The sequence below is a fragment of the Arachis ipaensis genome, chromosome B10 (assembly GCF_000816755.2).
Source record: "Arachis ipaensis cultivar K30076 chromosome B10, Araip1.1, whole genome shotgun sequence".
Taxonomy (NCBI): Eukaryota; Viridiplantae; Streptophyta; class Magnoliopsida; order Fabales; family Fabaceae; genus Arachis; species Arachis ipaensis.
The window spans coordinates 77,623,697-77,633,870 of NC_029794.2; positions in this window are offsets into that span (position 1 = coordinate 77,623,697).

The window sequence follows — 10,174 nt, forward strand, 5'->3', positions numbered from 1 at the left end:
CCAACCCTTCCCCTCCTACCCCCATTCCCCTTCCCAAACTCCCCTGCCTCCGAAGAGCCGCCATCACCGCCGCGCCAACCACCTCTGCCACGCCAGCCGCCACTTCCACCACCCCCCAGACACCTCTCTGCCCCAATCTCCTTCATTAGCCTTCCAGGTTCCACAAAACGTCACTGATGACAAGTCATCTTAGCCTAGTTTCACTAGTCTTTTTCCTTTGTTTTCATTTAGTTTTATGCACTTTCTTGGGCCATAAGTAAGCCAATTGGGTGGAATATCATGTTTCCCTAGATTCAATCAACTATGGATGAATTGATGCATTTTCATTAGTTTTATGCCATAATTGCATATATGACAAGAAAAAGAATAACTCCCATAATTAGAGCATAGCTTTGATGCAATTGTTGGTTGATGATAGGTGGAATAAAGCTTGGAAGAAGGTTGCAAGAATGGGCTTGAAAAGAGGGATTCACATTTGAGCTAACGTTTGCCTCAAACGTTAACTCATACGTGAGAAGCAGATGAAGAACACCCTGGAGAAGAGCCAACGTTTGCGCCAACGTTTGCCTCAAACGTTGAGGCAAACGTTGGCTGAAGAAGGAGCAAGGGAAGGTAACGTTTGCGCCAATGTTTGCCTCAAACGTGAGGTCAAATGTTGGCACCAAAGAGAAGAGAAAGAGCACTCCTGGGCATGGAAACGTTTGAGCCAACGTTTGCCTCAAACGTGAGGTCAAACGTTGGCCACATATTAGCAAGGAGAAGCACCCCTGGAGTAAACCAACGTTTGCGCCAACGTTTGCCTCAAACGTGAGGTCAAACGTTGGCACCATAAAGGCAAGGAAGAGCATCTCTGTTTGATGCATTGAGTGAGCCACGTTTGCGCCAACGTTTGCCTCAAACGTTAGGCCAAACGTTGGCCAAAGGAGTAGCATGGGGGAACCACGTTTGAGCTCACGTTTTACCTCAAATGTTGGCTCAAACGTGGAAGACAGCAACTTGGCCGAGCTGCATAATGTCACACAAGGGACGTTTGAGTCAACGTTTGCCTCACACGTTGACTCAAACGTGAATGGTTAATGGCCCGGTTCACTAATGGATTTCTTCCCAACACCAAGAGCAATCAACGGAGGCTACTATCATCCCAATTCCATCAAGGCTAAAGGCCCAATTCAAGGCTTAATGATCATTTGAAGAAAGTGTATAAATAGCTTAGGATTTGAAGTTTTAGAGAGCTTCCTTTTTAGAATTTTTAATACTTGCAGTAGAGCTTTTCCTTTTTAGTTTTGCTGAGTAGTTTTTGGAGAGCTTTTGGGTTTTGAGTATTTTGGAGATTTTAAATCTTGGGTGTTAGAGAATTGAAGGAATTCTGTTTCAATCTCACCCTAAGATCCCTCTGTTTCATTTATTGCACTTTCTGAGAAATTTATATTTGCATTCCTTTCTTCTACTGCTTGATCTTTACTTTTCTTGCAATTGAATTCTCAATTTGGATCTAGGAAGGCATTGAGATCTAGACTTGGTTATCTAGTCTCTTGGGTCCTGAGATCTACGTTTTTCAATTTCAATTTCCTTGTTTCGTTGCTACACCAAGTTTATTTTCATTTTCATTTGAGATCGGGTTTAATTGAATCCATTTTTTACATTTCTGTTTGTTGAATTTTACTTTTCTTTGTTCAATTTCTGCAAATCCACTTCCCAATTCCCTTTATAATTCAAGCAATTTACATTTCTTGCACTTTAAGATTCTGCAATTTATATTTCTTGCGTTCTAAGTTTCTGCCATTTAATTTCTTGTTCTTTAAGATTCAGCTCTTTTCCTTTTTGTTCCCTTTAATTTCATGCAAATCACCCACTCCCCTTTACATTCTATGCAATTTAATTCCTGTCAACACAATTTCACACAATCAACACTTGTTTGCTTGACTAATTCAACCACTAAACTAAAGTTGCTCAATCTAAGTGAGGTGGTAGTTTAGATCAAGCATTTTTTCTTTAATTTTGACTAACCTACTAACTGTTTGAATTTTTGCTTAAGCTAACTAAAACTTCATTCTAGCAATAGATTGAAGTATCACTGGTTGTGTGTTTCTTGTTTTGTTTGTATGTCAGGTACAGGGAGAGCTACTCCTATCTTATCCGAAGCTGACCAGAGAACTCTCAGGATATTAAGAAGAGCTGAGAGAGGGAAAGGTATTGTTGGAGAGGAAGAATCTTAGGAAGAATATCACGAGATGGAAGGAGATCCATCTAATCCCAATCCACCACAGAGGAGAGTGTTGGCCTCCTACACTTTTGCAAATCCCAGACACTGTGGAAGCAACATCTTAACTCCCAATGTCAATGTAAACAACTTCGAGCCAAAACCACAACTCATTACACTTGTCCAGAACAATTGTTCCTATGGAGGCAGCCCATTGGAAGATCCCAACTAGCATCTATCTACCTTCTTAAGGATTTGTGACACTGTCAAATCCAATGGCGTGAATTCTGAAACTTACAAGCTTCTGCTGTTCCTGTTCTCATTAAGGGACAAGGCCGCACAATGGCTTGAAACTTTTCCCCAAGGAAGTATCACTAGTTGGGATGATTTGGTGACTAAATTTCTAGCCAAATTCTATCCACCCCAAAGAGTCATCAGGCTGAAAACCGAGGTGCAGATATTCACACAATTAGATGCCGAATCCTTGTATGAAGCATGGGAGAGGTACGAAGCCTTAATCAGAAAGTGTCCTCCAGAGATGTTCAAAGAATGGGACATGCTGCAAAATTTCTATGAAGGACTGACATTGAAATCTCAAGAGGCATTAGATCATTCTGCTAGAGCTTCACTACAACTGATGAAAACTGCTGAGGAAGCCCAGAATCTTGTGGACATGGTGGCCAACAATTAATATTTCTTTGCTCATCAAAGAAACCGCCAACCATCACAGAGAAAGGGGGTACTAGAACTGGAAGGAGTAGACTCCATTTTGGCTCAAAACAAGATGATGCAACAACAAATTCAACAACAGTTTGAACAAATGGCCAAAAGAATTGATAGCCTTCAAGTAGCAGTTGTGAACACAAGCCACCCATCAACTGTATGTGTGCAGAATGAAGAAAGCCAAGAAGAGCAACAACTGGAGCAAGTGCAGTACATGTATAACCAAAACTCTGGACAGAATGAAGTTTATGGTGATACCTACAATCCATCCTGGAAGAACCACCCAAACCTCAGATGTGGGAGACAATCACAACCAGAACCAACAACCATGGCAGAGGAACTCAAACCAAAACACTTCAAGGAACAACCAAAACCACAACCAGCAGCAAACTAACCAAAACCCTTACAGAAAACCTCAAAACAACTACCCCAACCCCAACCATTATCAATCCAATAACCAACCCACCAACCAAAATGCCTACCATTCACCATCCACACCTCACAACCCACCACAAGCATCACTAGAATCTCAAAGAATCACTAACTTGGAAACCTTGATAGACAAAATGTGGAAACACCAAGAAATGACAACCAAGAACCATGAAGCCTCCATGAAGAGCCTAGAGAGGCAGATTGGGCAAATCTCCAAGCAGATTTCTGTTGAGAAACCTTCAAGCTCACTACCAAGTGACACCATTCCTAATCCAAAAGAAGAGTGCAAAGCTGTACAACTACGGAGTGGAAAGACATTGGCAGACAACAACAAGGAGGTAACCAAGAAGCCTTTGGATAGCAACAAAGAATCATCAGAGAAAGGGAAAGCTAGCAATGAAGACATGACGACAAGAAGAAATGCCCCAGAGAAGCTTAAAGAGAAAGACAACCAGCTACATAGTTCAAAAGAAGCAATTCCGGGACAGCAGCAAGGGGAGAAGAGCATTACACCTCCACTACCATACCCTCAGAGATTCAACAAAGAAACCAAGGATCAACACTTCCGCAAATTCCTGGAAACTTTCAAGAAGCTGGAAATCAACATTCCTCTGGCTGAAACATTGGAACAGATGCCCTTAAATGCCAAGTTCTTGAAGGAACTCATGAACAAGAAAAGAAGCTGGTTGGAGAAGAAAACTGTACTTCTCACTGAAGAATGTAGTGCGCTCATCAGAAAAGGACTTCCCCCCAAAGTGGAAGACCCCGGAGGTTTCTTCCTACCTTGCACACTCGGAAATCTACTCATCAACAAGGGGATGTGTGACTTAGGAACAAGCATAAACTTAATTCCATCATCATTAGTGAAAAAGATTGGCATAGGAGAGGTAAAACCAATACAGATGTCTTTAGAATTGGTGGACCAGTCAGTAGTATACCCCAAAGGAGTGATTGAAAACCTTTTAGTTAAGGTTGATAAGTTCATTTTTCCTGCGGACTTTGTAATACTGAACACTGAAGAAGAAGAAAACAATTCAATCATCTTGGGAAGGCCATTTTTAGCCACTGCAAGAGCCATCATAGATGTAGAGCAAGGAGAATTAACCCTCAGGATGCATGATGAGAGTATCACTCTGAGTGTACTGCCAGAAGCACAGTTCAATCATAAAAAGAAGGATGATACAGAAAATAAAGAAAATCTACAATGGAAGGAGGAAATCAACAAGACAGACAACAACTGCCCTCCCAAACAAGAGATAAATGATTCAACAAATCAAAGAAGGAAAGAATCTATGCAAAATAATGAAGAAGTTCAAGAGGACATTGTAGTGTTAGCCACTAAGAAGAGAAATCTCCAAGGTAAACCTACGGCCAAAGAAGAAAGGTCAACAAAAGGAAGGAAGAAACACAAGAACAAAACAAAAAGGGGTTGGAAGAACAGAAAGATTCCAACAGAAGGGCTTTCCAAAGGTGATAAAGTGCAATTGATCTACCAACAATTGGGAACAAGCCAACAGACTGATGACTACTACACTGTCAGCAATATACTTTCATTAGAGCATGCTGAAATTGAACATCAAGGATCAAAGAGGAGGATCACAGTCAGGGGGGACAAGTTGAGGCACTATAATCATCAACCACCATAAAAGAAAGCCCCAGTGTCAAGCTAGTGACAATAAAAGAGCGCTCCATGGAAGGCAACCCATGATTTAAGATTTATGTCATTTTAAATTCAATAAGTTATGATCACCTGAGCATGATTTCTTTTCTTTTCATGAACGTACTTAATGAATGCATGCACTGTTTTGAAACATATGCTAAGGCTTCTAAGTTTAGTGTGCCTTCAAACACACCAAACCAGTGTTACAAATATTTTCATACTATATGCTTAGTTATCCTGATGAAGCATATGATCAAACACTAAGTTTGGTGTTTGCATAAGTGGATATTTTCAGAAGATCAAAAATTTTTTTTCTCTTCATGAAAATTAAAAATCATGCACCAATGATCATACGTTGTTACTTTCTGAGACTTTACAATTGAAAATAAATCATATTCTGTGATGAAGGCATCAATTGTGATTAACTGTTGGCATCTCACATTTACCCCTTAACAAGAGACAAGTTTGGTGTTCATCAAACCTTGATGCACTGATTAAGGGACACAATTGATCCTTCATGAAAAAAAAAGAGAAAAAGAAAAATTATAATGAAAGCATTTCTTATAAATATTTAACCAAGAGTGACATTGGGATTTCAAGAACACTAGTTGGAGGAAGAAACATTTTTAAACTATATGACCAAACATTAAGTTTGGTGTCCTCCAAGAAAAGTCACGGTTAAAATAGATATAAGGAATGAGAGTTCACATAGTTGTTAATAAAGGAAGTATTCTTGCCACGGTTTGATAATGTTGATCTTTGTTGTCTTATTGTGATGGTTAGGTGGTCAAAGAACACTCAATGAAAGAGACAAGACAAAGGGAGAGCATAGCATGAGGACAAAATCCCATCACATGTCTCAAAAAGTGAATCTGCCACTCCTTGGAATGATCACGTTGAAAATCATTGAAGAAGCAAAATTTGTCCTCATTCACCCTCACATGCACACCTTTGATTTGCATAACATCCAATTGCATCCCAGCCCTCCATTGTTCATTTAAGTAATTATAACACACCACCTTCAAAGCCATGCACATAACCGAAGAGTTGCACACTCCCTGCACTCCAACCATTCAAACTCCATTCCCTCCATCATTCTTCATCATATAAGCTCAGCCCCAAATATTTCTCTGTCAAGAACACATCAAAATCTCCAACTTTCTTCACACTCCCTCTAACCTCAAAAAGATCAGCCAATCAAGCAATCATGGCCTCTTCCTCAAGAACCAAACGAAGGAGAGGAAAGGAGCCCATGGTTGAAGAAAACACCCCTGAATTTGACCAGTGGAAATTTAGATCTTGGTACCATCAACTACAACTTGAATGGATGAGTTAGAAGAAGATATATCCAGAGGTTCCACTTCTATTGTCGGACGATGAGTGCCAAGAATTGAAAGCCAAGATTAGGAAGAGGAGGTGGGAGGAGCTCATTTCACCAATTACCAGGATCAATGCGAACATTATATGGGAATTCTATGCTAATACCCCAAGGACCGAAATGAATCAAGCTCCAACTTATAAGAGTTATGTGCGGGGAACTGAAGTAGATTTTAGCCCAAACACTATCATGAAAGTATTGAAACTGAGGGCAGCCCATTTTGATAAGCCAAGATACCATCAAAGGCTAAATGAAGAGCAAGACTATGATGAGATTGCCAGTGAGATTAGTGTAGTCAACACGGAGTGGGTAGGAACTACTAAAAACAAGTACAAGTACTTGAGAAGAGGAGATCTCACTCCTGAAGTAAAATGTTGGTATGAGCTAATGAAGAGATCAATCTTAGGCACAGTAAACAACTCGGAGGTCAATAAAAAGAGATCTATCATGTTATATTGCATAATAACGGGAGGAGAAGTGAAGATCCATGAGATCATTGCAAATGACATTCAAAGGTTAGCAGAGAAAAATTCGGCCGAAGGGTGGCTACACTACCCGAGCACCATTATGCGTTTATGTATGAAGGCCAAGGTGCCAATGGAGGAGGCAAATCCAACATGGTTGAACCCGGGCATGCCTATAACCATTGAAAGAATGATGATTGTTACTGAAGCACAGCAGAGCCAAAGACTACCAAGAAGAAGGCAAAGAAATGAACCAATGGAGGAAGAAGAGCCACAAGAGGAAGAGGAACAGCAACACATTCCACCACATAACACTCTAGATATGACTCAAATGCAGGAAGCAATTGGAAGATTATCACAACAGTACATGAGAATTCAAGAAAAGCAAGAGGAATACCATTCACAGTACATGAAAAACCAACAAGAGCAAGAGGAATGGCAGCTGAGAATGATGAACAAACAAAGTGAGTTTGAGTCAAAATTCTTCGTGATGCAAGAGGAGCATGCTTTTCAATCTCACGAATCATTTGGAAAGTTAGCACAAATGCAAGCTGAAAATATGAGGGCTCTCAAAGAGTTCACAACTCTCCAAGATGCAAGATATGAAGTCCAAGCCGACTACAACATAAATAGTCAAATCAAAATGAACTATATTGGAGAGCATCTGCACAACATAGATCCAGCATTTCCAACTTTCGATGAGTTCTTCAAAGGGAAAAGTGAGATAGAAGTAAGCAAGGCTATGAGACTTGAAGAGAGAGTAGAGGAGGCGATGAATAGAGCTGGGTTCTGGCGGGGTCAACAGACAACAGACATGGACACAGGGAACACCAACACCCAAGCAAATGAAAGAAGCAAGAAAAAGCCTGATACATGAAAGGTGGACCTGCTCCTTACTACAAAGAAAGCATGCATCATTTCTGTATAAAGTAGTCTTTGCATCTTTATTAAGTCATTTTAGTTAATAATCTTTGCATTATGTTTGTTTTCTTAAAATAAGTAAGCTAGTCTAAGTGTGTGCTTGTGTGTTTACTTTCACTTAACTAATGCATGCTTTGTCCCCTGCATCTTTTCAATTCAATAAAAGAAATGTTTGAAGCATGAAGTAAGATGGTTCATTGTTAGCTAGAAGTCAAATAATAGTAAGTGGTGGTATGTATGTGTGATTGTGTGGCAACTCACTATTAGTGAATAAAAGGAATAGATTGTTCTCTTTTTAAGAAGAAAGTAGTTCACTGTCTATGAATCTCAACAAAATAAAAGTCCTTGGGTGAAAAGAAAAACAAAAAGAGAAGAGAAAAAGCCAAAAGCGGCAACAGAACAAAAGAAAAATAAAAAGAAACAAAGCTAGACACCAATAGTTTGAACTTTAGAATATATGCCTGTGGTGTCTTTGTACTAGGATCTGCTTGGATTATTAAGTTCTTTGGAGTGCATTAACACTTGGTAACTTGGGTTATCTAACCCGGGATTATCAACTGAAGGTCCACTATCAAGAGCAACCTAGCTACAAGACATTTAGTAACCCAAAGAGGTGCTGGGCATCAATGTTCTAAGAAGGGATGTGAGCCAAGTGTCCAAAGTGAATGATGTGTCAAGCATAAATAAAGAAAAGAGCTTGTTACACATGACACTGAACTAAAGCTTATAAAGAAAAGAATTTAGTAAACAAGGACAAAGGAATAATGAGAGGTCATAGCAGTGTTTTGCTTGATGCTTAGAGAGAACTTTCTAGGCCTACTTGTCAATAAGAAGTGAGTAGTTACATATCTGCATAAAACCCCATGAGCTACCAATAATACTCTGCTAGCATGAGCATTCTCTTTTGTTTTCATTCTTTTTTCTTAATAATTCTGTTCTTGCTTGGGGACAAGCAAGTTTTAAGTTTGGTGTTGTGATGACAAGTCATCTTAGCCTAGTTTCGCTAGTCTTTTTCCTTTGTTTTCATTTAGTTTTATGCACTTTCTTGGGCCATAAATAAGCCAATTGGGTGGAATATCATGTTTCCCTAGATTCAATCAACTATGGATGAATTGATGCATTTTCATGAGTTTTATGCCATAATTGCTTATATGACAAGAAAAAGAATAACTCTCATGATTAGAGCATAGCTTTGATGTAATTGTTAGTTGATGATAGGTGGAATAAAACTTGGAAGAAGGTTGCAAGAATGGGCTTGAAAAGAGGGATTCACGTTTGAGCTAACGTTTGCCTCAAACGTTAACTCAAACGTGAGAAGCAGATGAAGAACACCCTGGAGAAGAGCCAATGTTTGCGCCAACGTTTGCCTCAAACGTTGAGGCAAACGTTGGCTGAAGAAGGAGCAAGGGAAGGCAACGTTTGTGCCAACGTTTGCCTCAAACGTGAGGTCAAACGTTGGCGCCAAAGAGAAGAGAAAGAGCACTCCTGGGCATGGCAACGTTTGAGCCAACGTTTGCCTCAAACGTGAGGTCAAACGTTGGCCACATATTAGCAAGGAGAAGCACCCCTGGAGCAAACCAACGTTTGCCTCAAACGTGAGGTCAAACGTTGGCGCCATAAAAGCAAGGAAGAGCACCTCTGTCTGATGCATTGAGTGAGCCACGTTTGCGCCAACGTTTGCCTCAAACGTTGGGCCAAACGTTGGCCAAAGGAGTAGCATGGGGGAACCACGTTTGAGCTCACGTTTGACCTCAAACGTTGGCTCAAACTTGGAAGACAACAACTTGGCCGAGCTGCATAATGTCACACAAGGGACGTTTGAGTCAACGTTTGCCTCAAACGTTGACTCAAACGTGAATCGTTCATGGCCCGGTTCACTAATGGATTTCTTCCCAACACCAAGAGCAATCAACGGAGGCTACTATCAACCCAATTCCATCAAGGCTAAAGGCCCAATTCAAGGCTTAATGATCATTTGAAGAAAGTGTATAAATAGCTTAGGATTTGAAGTTTTAGAGAGCTTCCTTTTTAGAATTTTTAATACTTGCAGTAGAGCTTTTCCTTTTTAGTTTTGCTGAGTAGTTTTTGGAGAGCTTTTGGGTTTTGAGTATTTTGGAGATTTTAAATCTTGGGTGTTAGAGAATTGAAGGAATTCTGTTTCAATCTCACCCTAAGATCCCTCTGTTTCATTTACTGCACTTTCTGAGAAATTTATATTTGCATTCCTTTCTTCTACTGCTTGATCTTTACTTTTCTTGCAATCAAATTCTCAATTTGGATCTAGGAAGGCATTGAGATCTAGACTTGGTTATCTAGTCTCTTGGGTCCTGAGATCTACGTTTTTCAATTTCAATTTCCTTGTTTCGTTGCTACACCAAGTTTATTTTCATTTTCAT